At 44.1% G+C, this 11,373-nt stretch overlaps 1 protein-coding gene across 1 annotated transcript in view; it reads left to right on the top strand.

The window, feature by feature from the left end:
* The first annotated feature begins 2,350 nt into the window (after nucleotides 1–2,350).
* ERN1 (endoplasmic reticulum to nucleus signaling 1) overlaps nucleotides 2,351–11,373 on the top strand; it is a 75,499-nt gene continuing 66,476 nt past the window's right edge. The window contains exon 1 of the mRNA XM_021678374.2: nucleotides 2,351–2,386. The gene's annotated coding sequence lies outside the window, so the exon portion shown is untranslated. The remainder of the gene's footprint in view (nucleotides 2,387–11,373) is intronic.

Here is an 11,373-nt window from a genome sequence, read left to right as displayed (position 1 = left end):
TAATGCAACTTCCAGAAAGGTCACGTACTGCCCATTTTCAGGTCTTTTATAGGGGCAGGTCCACTTCAAAGGCACCCTACAAAAGTATTTCCATTTCTGTTTTTATTTATCAGTGATGCCAGCTTTAGCTTTATCATTAAGCAAAAAGCTTTTAAAATAGTACTTAACTTTGGAGCAACCTTATGGACAATGTTACCATAAATAAAACCAGGGCTTACCATAGGAGTTGCCAATCAAGTGGAGAAGTGCATAAAACATGGGAACTGATTAAGTGTAAGAACAATCTAATTGGTGCATAAGAAATTCTGAGAAATTCTGAGAACCTCTAATAGTGCAGTTAAAGCCTGGGGATTTGGTCCAACTGAGTACAAGATGCAAAATATACCTACTCCTTGGGACAGGTTTTTTTTTTTCTTCGTTAGATCTTTAAAGCTGATTTATGAGTCAGATGAGTCAGATTCCCCTTTGTGTTTCATCTACTGTGCTTACAAGGTCACAGTGACATTTTGAATTGTTAAAGGGCTGCCAGAGTTCCAGCACAGAAAGTTCCCCTCCTAGACTTACTCTGTTTGAGAAAAAGCACCAGTGAAGGGATGTGAGAGCAGCATTTTCTAGTCAAGCTCCTCTTTTAACTCAAACGTGGTCTTGCAGATCCTGTCGTCAGCTTGCAAGCTGGACAGGTAATCATTAAAAAGCTCCTCCCAGTTTCTGTGTTGTAGGCTCCTCCGTGGACACCTGGCTACACAGCCTAGGAGTGATGGAGCCTCTGCTTCCACACATCTCTCTGTCAATCCCAAACCTCTCTACATTGAAACTATGCAGATAACACTTTTCAAAATGTGTCTACCACTTTCACAGTTGCCAAGATTCATCCCACTCTTAAAAATTGGTGTTAGATTCTCCAGCAGTGGTAGAGATTGGTCCCTTGACTTCGATCCAGGCATTGGTGGCTGGGAATAGGGAACTCTGTTTATGGGATTTGGGCTACCAATGAGCATCTATCTGTTTTATACTCAAATAGGGTTGATCCACAGTGCACACAGACTAGACATTTGGTCAGTCCCGTGCTACTTCTTTGCTGTTTTCTCTAGCATCGCCTACTCCTTTTTCCCCAATCCCTGAAAAATCTTAGGCTGTCATGTGAGCAAGTCAGGAAAAATTAGAGAAGTTGCTATCCCCTTTTTCTTTTTCTCCAAGGATATGTAAATGTTATGCTTTGAATCTTAGTTTATCCTGTTACAAACAGTATGTTTTCTCTCTCTACTTCCATCCAAGTGGAGAGCAGCATGGGACCCAGTGACCATATAGGTGCCAGATTTTAAATTCAGGTTAATAGTCCATAATCCTCAAATAGGTCTTGTATGAGTGCTCAACACACCCACTCAGTCCAATGAGTTGTGACACACGTCATCTCTAGCTCCACGAAGTCACATCTACTAAATGCCTCATAAACACACAACGCAAGCTGCTGAAATGGTTTCCTTCTTTGCTTATAATTTTTGGAGAATGACTTGGCTGTAGTTGATTCCAAAGGGAAGAGATGGCTGTTGGACGAGATTTGAGGGGAATTCCTGAGGGCAAAGGGAAGAAAGGGGCCTTGGGGCTAGCTGAGAAACAGCCGGAGGACCCTAGAGCTGTGGACTTGCGCGCATGGCAGAAGTGTTGTGTTTGCTGGAATCCCTGCCAGCTGCTGACCCTGGCTCCGGAGGTTGCCCATGATTCCACCACGACGGAAAGACGAAGCGGGGGCTCTGGACAACCGGCACCGCCCGTCTCCTGGCCTTTCGCCTGATCGAGTCTTCGAGTCTTAACGCAGCGGGTCTCTCCGCGGGGTTGGCGGGACCGCCTGGGGAAGGGGCGCACCCGCGGGGTGGGATTGCCGGCCTCCCTCAGGCTTCGGCAAAGCTCCCTGCCTCAATCGCTCAGCGCCCCTACACGCCGGACACCCAGGCCTGGTCCTTCTCCCCCAGGAACCGCGGCCGCCTGACGCCCGGCCAGCGGGAGGCCAGCACCGCCCCGGCCCCGCCCCTCCAGTACAGCCCCGCCCCAGTCTCCGCCTCCGGGCCCTGCCCCCGCCCAGTTTCGGGGCCGCCCCTAGGTCGGCCCCGCCCCCGGCCCCGCCCCGACCGGAAGAAGCGCCGACACCCGGCGCTTATAGGGCTGGGCATGGGGGTGCCGCCACCGCCTAGTCAGCTCTGCGTCCGCTGAAGTCCGGCCGCTGCGGCGCTGTCGTCGCGGCGCCCCCGCCCCGTCCTCAGCCCGCCCGCTCGCCCGCACCGCCCCCCTGGAGCCGGCCGGCCGGGCCGGGAGCCAGGCCCGAGTCCTCGCCATGCCGGCCCGGCTGCTGCTGGCGCTGCTGGCGCTGCTGCTGCTGCCTGGCCCCGGGGTGAGTGACCGGGGGAGCGTGGGGTGAGGGACAGCGCGGGGCGGACTGGGGTCCGAGCCGGGAGCGCGGCGGCGGCGGCCCGAGGCCCCGCGCGCCCCAGCGGAGGCTCGGGCAGGGCGTAGGAGACGGCGCCGGGCGGGGAGCGAGCACCTCCAGGCCGGCCTGAGCGGCGCACGCCACCCGAGGGGCCTCGCCGGCCAGCGCGGCTGTCACCGGCAGCGTCTCCCGGGGCCCCGTGCGCTCCCGCACAACTTTGCGGCGTCCCGGCGGCACCTTGGGGCCTCTCGAAGGCCCCGGGCGCTTGGGAGGCCGCCCCACCTGCCGGACCCTTCCCACAGGTGGGCGCCCGCTCTGCCTGGCGGTGGCCGCGGGGCAAGGATGGAAGGGGCCCTATAATCGAGCGGCGGGAATGTCTTGCGTTTATAATCCTTGTTTGAACTTTTAAAAATGCGAGAACTTTGGGAAACGAATGCCACGGGGTGAGGGCAAGCATTTTTACCTGCGAGTGTGATTCTGCTTACCTGCCTTGCAGGTTTCTAAGTATTCAGAGGCAGGAGGCTTCCTTTTGTGCACCAAGACTTCGTGAAGCAAGTTAAGCTATGGGATTTACACTCTTTTTAAAGATCCCATGTGGGACAGCGGTGAAGCCGCTTCAGAACTTTAAATGAAAGACTTGTCTCCTCACGTGAGAGCACTGTAGAGCGGTATGAAACGTCTTTTCATCTTTTCCTGGATAGAAGCGCCTGGATTACATTTATTTAACTATTTAAGGCCTTTACTCAGGCTGTGGATTTGGGCCCCGTGGCTGGGGAGGACATTTTGTGGACAGACTTGGCTTTTTTCCTTCTAGCTGAAAAAAACCTAAATTAGTGGTTTTTTAAAAAACTCCTTGTTCAGGATGTGGGTATGGTACATTGGTTCAGGTTCTTGTTTAATGACTTCCACTATGTACCTTTTAATATGGTATATCATGTACCAGGTGTCCAGGTGGAGAATTGACATGTGTGTACCTGAGTACCACAGTGTGAAGTCTTGGGAGGTTATGCACTTGGTAAATAATAGTCTGTGCTCTTGGAGTAACAAGAATTTGGAAATAGATGAAGTAAAATATAAGATCACCTTTTTCAAATTTGGGGGTTTTTTAAGGGGAAAATTTGTACACACTTCGCGATAGAACTCATGTAAGTTTTCTTCTTTTTTTTTTAAGATTTTATTTATTTTAGAGAGAACACAAGGGGGGGAGGGGGCAGAGGGAGAGGGAGAAGCCCACTCCGGGCTGACCAGGGAGCCCCATGGGGTTTGATCCCAGGACCCTGAGCCCAACGCAGATGCTTAACAGACTGAGCCACCCAGGTGCTCCAGGTTTTTCTTCTAATTAAAAAAGATAATCCACTTTCACAACTAGGGTCACATTTTGAACTTGAACACTTCACCTTGGTTAACTCTTGCTCGGCATCTATTCATAAATAAGAGTATTAAATAGAATGACCAAACAAATGGTATGGAAATCGATCATTTCATATGAGGGCCTAGATATATATGGTTTTCTTTGCCACATCTTTCCATGGGCTGTTATTTCACAGGATTCTAGTATTTTAGTTATTGAGTAACTTAGAGCCAAAAATAACTATTTAGCTTTAGTTGGGACTATAGTTTCAGTTTGTGTAAATATTTCCAAATTGTATTTAGAAATCCAAACTTCTCAAAGTTCATGGTAAAATATTCCAGACCCTTATCAAAAAGTTACATTTTAGTGTAACTGCTTTGTAAGTAAAATGTCAGAATTTCACTCCCAGACTTATCTACCAGTAAAAATTTTGATCCCCAAACATAAATTATTATTTTAAATTCTAAATGGAACCCATTGCATAGTTTGCAGTTAAACTAGGCAACAGTGATGTCCCACAAAACATATTGGGTGTAAAATTGGACAAACCTGAGTTCAAACTGGACACCAGTTAGCTGTGCCCTCAGACAAATTATTTTACTTTTTAGAGAGTCTGTTTCCTGATACGTGAAGTGGGGAAAACTAGCACGTGTGAAGGCACCTTGCATATCATAGGTAATAAATGTAACCCCCCCCATGTTTTTAGTGTCATTATTATTTTTTTTAATGTTATTATATGCCTCTGCAAAGAATATTTTTCAATGCTCTTTTTTTAAGTTTTAAATTTATTTTAAGTAATCTCTACATCCAGTGTGGAGCTCGAACTCATGACCCTGAGATCAAGAGTCATGTGCTGTACCGACTGAGCCAGCCAGGTGCCCCAGTGCTGTTTCTTTTTGATTGATGAAATAACTAGTGCGTTGGAAGCAATACTGTGAGTTTCTTTCAAGAGTGTGTGTCTGATTGAGCCAGACATTGACTCATCCTAGGCTGAGACTCGAGGCTATCATATCCAAAATGCAGTAACATCGGTGTTACCTACTGCAGGCTGTCTCTTGTTAATCCAAATTGTGCTTATTTAGTGAGTGTTTTCCCTCCTTCCTGGGCCTGGATCCTGTACCCAGTGTTGGTTTGTGTTACATCATCGCTGTCCTGTAGTCCTCATTTAATGGTGTTTATGCACCATTTCTGTCAAGTACGAAACAGATTTGTAGCATGTGAGCAAAATGCTTTCTTCAACTATAATATATACGATTTCTTTTATTCAGCCAGTGTTTTGGTTTTAGAGGAGAATAAACGTCACTGAGAACTGAGGGCCATGTGTGTACGAAAACACACTGAGGATACCATCTGAGACATGAGTCTTAACTAAAAATGTCCTTGCTTATCATTTGCTCTGATAGTTATCACCCGCACGAATGATCCTACAAGGCGATACCGAGTATTTATACTGAGGCCCTGAGGAGAATGTTTCATTAAGCTCATATCAGGGCTGCTGATCATGAAATTGGACTGTAGTTGTTCACGTGTGTGTGTTTAGTTTCATTAACCTGCCTGCCCGTTGGGCTTTCCGCAGTAGTTGAGCTTCTCAGAGCACAAGAGAAAATGTGTATGAGAGTTCCTCTTGAGAGTGTTCAACAATAGATCATATTCCTGAACATAAAACCAGTGAGCTACGTAAAGGTTTCTTCTTGTCTGGACAGAATAGTGCCACTTGCATGGTCCTGGGGGGAGAGAGTTCTTTGCCTGCATCAGATTTTGACTCCATTTTTCAGGTTGAGGAATCTTTGGGTAAAGATTTCATTTTCACTGGAAACCTCTCTGGTTTGGGAATCCAAAGTAATCTTTAGGTTAAATATTGTCTACGTTTTATAATGATCAAATGTTCTCCCTAAAGAGATGATATAGGCGAGAAAAATGTAATGTATTCAGTTTTTATTATGCACAAATAACTAGGGGCCTGTAACCTAGCAATATGATTAGAGTGTGATGCTGGCTTAAAAAATAGGGACAATGAATCATAGTTTGTGAATAATAAACATGCTGGTTGGCTGTATTTCCCAGGGGTTGGGGATTTTTTTTTTTTCCTATCTTTATCTTCACCTATATCCCCTGTTTGGTTTCAGACTTTCTTGCCTCAGAGCAACACATTCTTAGTGATATTTAAGTGAGTGCTGCAGACAAGATACGGGCTAGGAAAAGTAGAACTTTTAAAAGTAATCATAATCTCTCTGCTTGCATTCTTTTTAAATTTATTTTTAGTTTCTACATAATTTCTTTTTTTTTTAATGTAAGCTCTACGCCCAATATGGGGCTTGAACTCACAACCCTGAGATCAAGAGTCACATGCTCGACTGAACCAGCCAGGCACCCCTCTACATCACTTCTGATTATCATATGATCTTTGTTCATGTACAAACACAGCAAATACAGCAGCATAAAAATATGTGTTCTATATTTATGTTTAGTTTCACAAAAGTTTTCTGTAACTGTTAGGAAATTTTCTGAATATGTTATTGAATTTGTCATTTTGACTAGCACCTTAGTAAACCATCATCCATGCCAAAAGCATTTGAGCCTTCTGTGCCCAGCCTGAGGTTGGAGACGGATCTTACTGACCAGGATCAGTATGGTAATAAACCATGCTTTGCCTAGTGGCCACCCTACTGGGATCATATGGGTTGTTTCTAGTCGTCTTACTATTATAAGGAAAGGTGTATTTCCCTTCAAATCTTCTCTGTGTTTGGTGCTTTCTGTAAAACATGGGAAGATTTTCAAAAATCCCTCAAAATAATCATATTTTTTTTTTTTAAAGATTTTATTTATTTATTATTTTAGAGACAGAGCACAAGAGGGGGCAGCGGGAGAGGGAGAAGCAGACTCCCTGCTGAGCAGGGAGCCCGATGCGGGACTCGATCCCGGGACTCCAGGATCACGACCTGAGCCGAAGGCAGTCGCTTAACCAACTGAGCCACCCAGGCGCCCAAAATAATCATATTTTTATAGAAATGTTAAAAAGCTTAGATAAGTCTAAAAACAATAAACCTGTACTATCCAAACATTATCTCTATTAACATTTTTAAGAGCTTTATTGACATATAATTCACATATCCTACAGTTCACCCATTTAAAGTATACAATTCAGTGGTTTTTAGTATATTCACAGAACTGTGCAAACATCACCACAATTTTGTAATATTTTCATCATCCCCAAAAGAAACTCCATACCTTTTAGCTGTCACTCCCCATTTCCCACTTACCTCCCAGCCCCTGGCAACCAGAAATCTACTTTCTGTATCTATAGATTTGCACTGGACATTTCATAGAAATAAAATGCTGCATATGATCTTTTGTAACTGGCTTCTTTCACTTAGCATAATGTTTTTGAGGTTCATTCATGTTGTATTGATGTTTTGTTCTTTTTTTATTGCTGAATAATATTCCATTATATGGATATACCACATTTTGTTTATCCATTCATAAGTTGGTGGACATTTGGGTTGTTTCCCCTTTTTGGCTATTATGAATAATGCTGCTATGAACATTTGTGTACAGATTTTTGAATGGCCATGTATTTTCATTTTTCTTGGGTATATACCTAGGTGTGAGATTTCTGGGTCATGTGGTAAGTAATCTTTTAAGGAACTGGCAAATGATTTTCCAAAGCACCTGCACTACTTGACATTCCTACTTGCAATGTAGGAGGGTTCTAACTTCACATCCTCACCAACACTTGATATTCTCTGTCTTTTTGACTGTAGTCAGCCTAGTGGGTATGAAGTGGTAATTCATTATGGTTTTGATTTGCATTTCCCTGATGGCTGATCTAATGTCTTGATATATAGCTTTCCAGACATTTTTTTCTGTGCACATATTTGCGTAGATATTTTTCTTCCCCAAACTGGAATATATCCTAAATCTTTCTGTGTCAATAAATTTAATTCTGCAACATTATTCTCACAGTGGCATACTACTTCTCTGAATGGATATACCGTGATTTTTTGGTTTGGTTTTGTTTTTTTGGATATACCATAATTTGGCCATTCAGCCATTTAGATATTGAGGCTGTTTTTAATTTTCATTACTATAAACAATGTGATGGGGTGCCTGGATGGCTCAGTCGGTTAAGTGTCTGCCTTTGGCTCAGGTCATAATCTCAGGGTCCTAGGATCAAGCCCCGCATCAGCTCCCAGCTCAGCAGGGAGTCTGCTTCTCCCTCTACTCTGCTTCTTCCCCTGCTCATTCTCTCTCTCTCTCTTTTTCTCTCTCTCAAATAAATAAATACAATCTTTTTTAAAAACAACAACAATGTGATAAACCTCTTGTTGCTAAGCATATCTTAACTGCCTAATTATTTCCTTGGAATAAATTCTCAGAACCAGAATTTTCTAATCTTATTTACTCTTGCCCTCTTCCCCAGCCTCCGGGGAATGCTGGATGTTTTAAAAACACAAAACTAACCTTTAAATTGGTTTTGTAGCAACCATTTTAAAGTAACCTGTTTTCTTTTAGCAGTGTGGATTTTAGGTCAAGTGAAAATGGAATGTTTAGATCTTGTTTTGTTTATATTTTGAAGATGTCAATAACCGCAGCAGTCTCTTGATGACCCCTTCTATACCTAAAAGCTGCTGAGAAATGTTTTATTCTGATTTGTTAAGTGACTTGTTTGCAGAGTCCTTTGGTCTGCAGTGGTTTCAGATCAGCTTTCTAGCAGATGTGGCTCCCATGGACACCCTGAAATACCTTGGGATAATTCTGCAAGTTTGGTTTTGAGGGTAGCCGACCTTCTGCAGACAAGATTGTTTCTGTAGTTTGTCATGAGGCCATTTAAGTTTTTGCCTCAAGGCTGTTAATAAGTCAAGAGTTGGTGCATTGACTGTCCCTTGTGAAGACCATAGTCTTAAAACATACAGCTTGTCCGGACAGGTGTTTTTCCTGGGAAGATTCAGGTACCACTTGACAATGGAGTAATGCCTTTGGTGGTGTTTTGTCTTTTCCACAAACATACCTAAACTTACTCATCCAAAAGAATGTTGTGTCTTTCCAAATAATCACCTCTTCAAGGGTCAGAGTTCATGTCATACAAATCAGTTGGGGAAAAAAAAATTTTTTTTTTTTTTACTTTTCATTATTTCATTTAGGAATTTTTTTTAACCCATTTAATAATTCAGGAACCCTAAAAAAGCAAATATTTACTCTTAAGCCAATGATACTTACCCAATTTAAAACCTTTCCCAATTCCTTCCGGTATTTGCTTGAATATAACTTCTGCATGGTTCACACTGAAATTTTGATCAAAACTGTTACTCAGCTTGATTGCGTAATTTATTGAGGACACTTGTATTTGATTTTTGGTTGTTTTTAAAAACCAACTGAACACTTTCTATCACTTAGGGGATTCAAAAGTATATTCTTTGAAGGGGATTTCCAAAAAACTCCAGAAATATTGTGAGCAGTGGGAGCATATACAAAAAAATGGATAGCCTCCCAAGATAACTAGGGTCAGGGTAGAAGGAGTCTTGTTGATCTAGCCCAGTGGCTCTCCGTATTTTCCCCACCTCAAGTAAGGAATAGGACAGTGCACATCCATCAGTAACAGTGGGAGCACATTCGAACCTTGGAGGGTGATATTTGGGGCATATACCGTGTACTCCCCTCCCAAGTTGAATAATAGCTGCTCCGCTGTGCTCCCCAGAGCAGACAGATGAGGAGGCTGAGACCAGAGACGGCTGGTGACCTGTCCAAGATCATGCTTCAGTGGCGGAACTGAACTTTGAATCTAACCCTCCTGCTTCCCTTCGAAGAGCAGCTCCTACAGTGCTAATGTCTGGTGGGTTTGTTAGAACTGTCCATTTACTCCATCACACCCTGAGCAGGTGACCGACCATGTTGCAAGGAGAGATTGGCTCTAGAGAAGGACTGGGCAGAGAAGAAAGTAGACTTCCTTGGAAGCTTCAGGAGCATGCTCAGAAAACGCTCTTGTTCCTCCCATGAAAGTCATGGCCTCTTACCCTTTGTTCCAGTAGTAGAAAGATGCAGCTTTGAGGTGGAAACATTGCCTTCACCTGAGACTCTCCATCAGTGAGAAAGACCATTTTCAACTCTGGAGCCAAGTACAGTGATGGTGGATAGAGTGGATATTCAGAGGCCCTTAAAACCAGGTCATAGTTGAAGCTCATTTCTTCGCTTACGTCTAATAATAACCAAGCAGGTGCATGTTTTTCAGTAAGATCTTGCCCAGAAATGTTTCTGAAATAGCAAAACTGAAAGTTCAGGTCTTAAAAGCCTTTAACCAGAGTTGCTCTTCCATGGTGCAGTCAGTCTTTGGTACAGAATCCTGAAAAGCTAGAACCCTCTAATCATCAGGCTGGGCCTGGGGTGTTGACCTTTGCAGAGGCCCCTACCTCCCAAGCGGTTCCGGCACCAGGAAGTGGGTCTGTGGTGACAGGAGAGAGAGTGGCCTTGGCCCTTGGACCATAGTGGAGGACGAAGGTTAGCTTTGGTGGGTCTTGGGAGAGTGTAATGAGGGAGACCACCAAGAAGGTGCCCTGGTGGGGGGCGGGGGAGGGCTGTTGCTTCTCTTGCTGGTTTGCCCTAGAAGGAAGGGACCCTGTCTTGCTTATCTGCATCCTCTGTGGCATTTAGCATGGTGAATTGGCCATACCCATTGCAGTGAGCACTCAGCAGGTAATGATTGAATGTTCCTTTTTGAAGCTCTTTAAGACCAATAAAACAAGGAGCTGTTTTATCGTCAGGCATGTGGGTTGTGGATTTCTTAGGGGGGAGTGGGGGGGGAGGAAGAGGTTGCTGTACCCTTTAATGGGATCTCATCAATAGTGTTTCTACAGCGTGAGAGGGGCTTCCAGGGTACTTGGTTGGGTGGGCATCAACTGTAGTATGTGGGACCCTCTTGATGGGCTCCTCACATCAGTAATGAGATTAATCTTTCCATTGCCAAACCCTGCAAGATAAATGGTTTGTGATTATTCCGAGTCAGTTTCATTTTTCACTCAGCATGATGTTTCATTGTTAAAAAATAAAAACCTTGGTCTAGGGTTGTCCTCTTATGTATTAAACATGATTTCCCTAGTTAGTAGACTAATTTATAATTATAATTCAAAACCAGCGCTTTCTCCAGTGGATTATTTCCCCACCCCCCATTTCAGATGAGGGAATAATTGTTTGTCTAAGCTGCAGAAGTGTTTGTCAGGGAAACCAGATTTTTTTCATACGTTTTCTGAACAAACGGTGCTGTCAGAATCCCTAGGTATTGTCATTGATCTACAGTTGGGTCATAGGAGTTTGTTGACCAAACTGAACCACATCTCTCTTCTCTTAAAGTAGACAGCCTGTCACTCCTGAGGGGCCTCTAGGAGTGAGAGAAACACCTGCCTGGAGGGCCACAGCTGCAACTAGGAATGCATTACATGAGGCAGTGCCTCTCAGACCTGGCTGAATTAGTCACGTAGAGTCACCTGGGGAGCTCTTAAACCCTCTGTTCAGGCACCACCCAAGATGACTGAAATTGGAATCTCTAGGAATGGAGCCCAGCACCCTTTAAAAAAAAAAAAAAATTTTTTTTTCCCCCAAGCCCCAGATG

The sequence above is a fragment of the Neomonachus schauinslandi genome, chromosome 15 (assembly GCF_002201575.2).
Source record: "Neomonachus schauinslandi chromosome 15, ASM220157v2, whole genome shotgun sequence".
NCBI lineage: Eukaryota > Metazoa > Chordata > Mammalia > Carnivora > Phocidae > Neomonachus > Neomonachus schauinslandi.
This window is presented reverse-complemented; position numbering and strand designations above follow the sequence as displayed.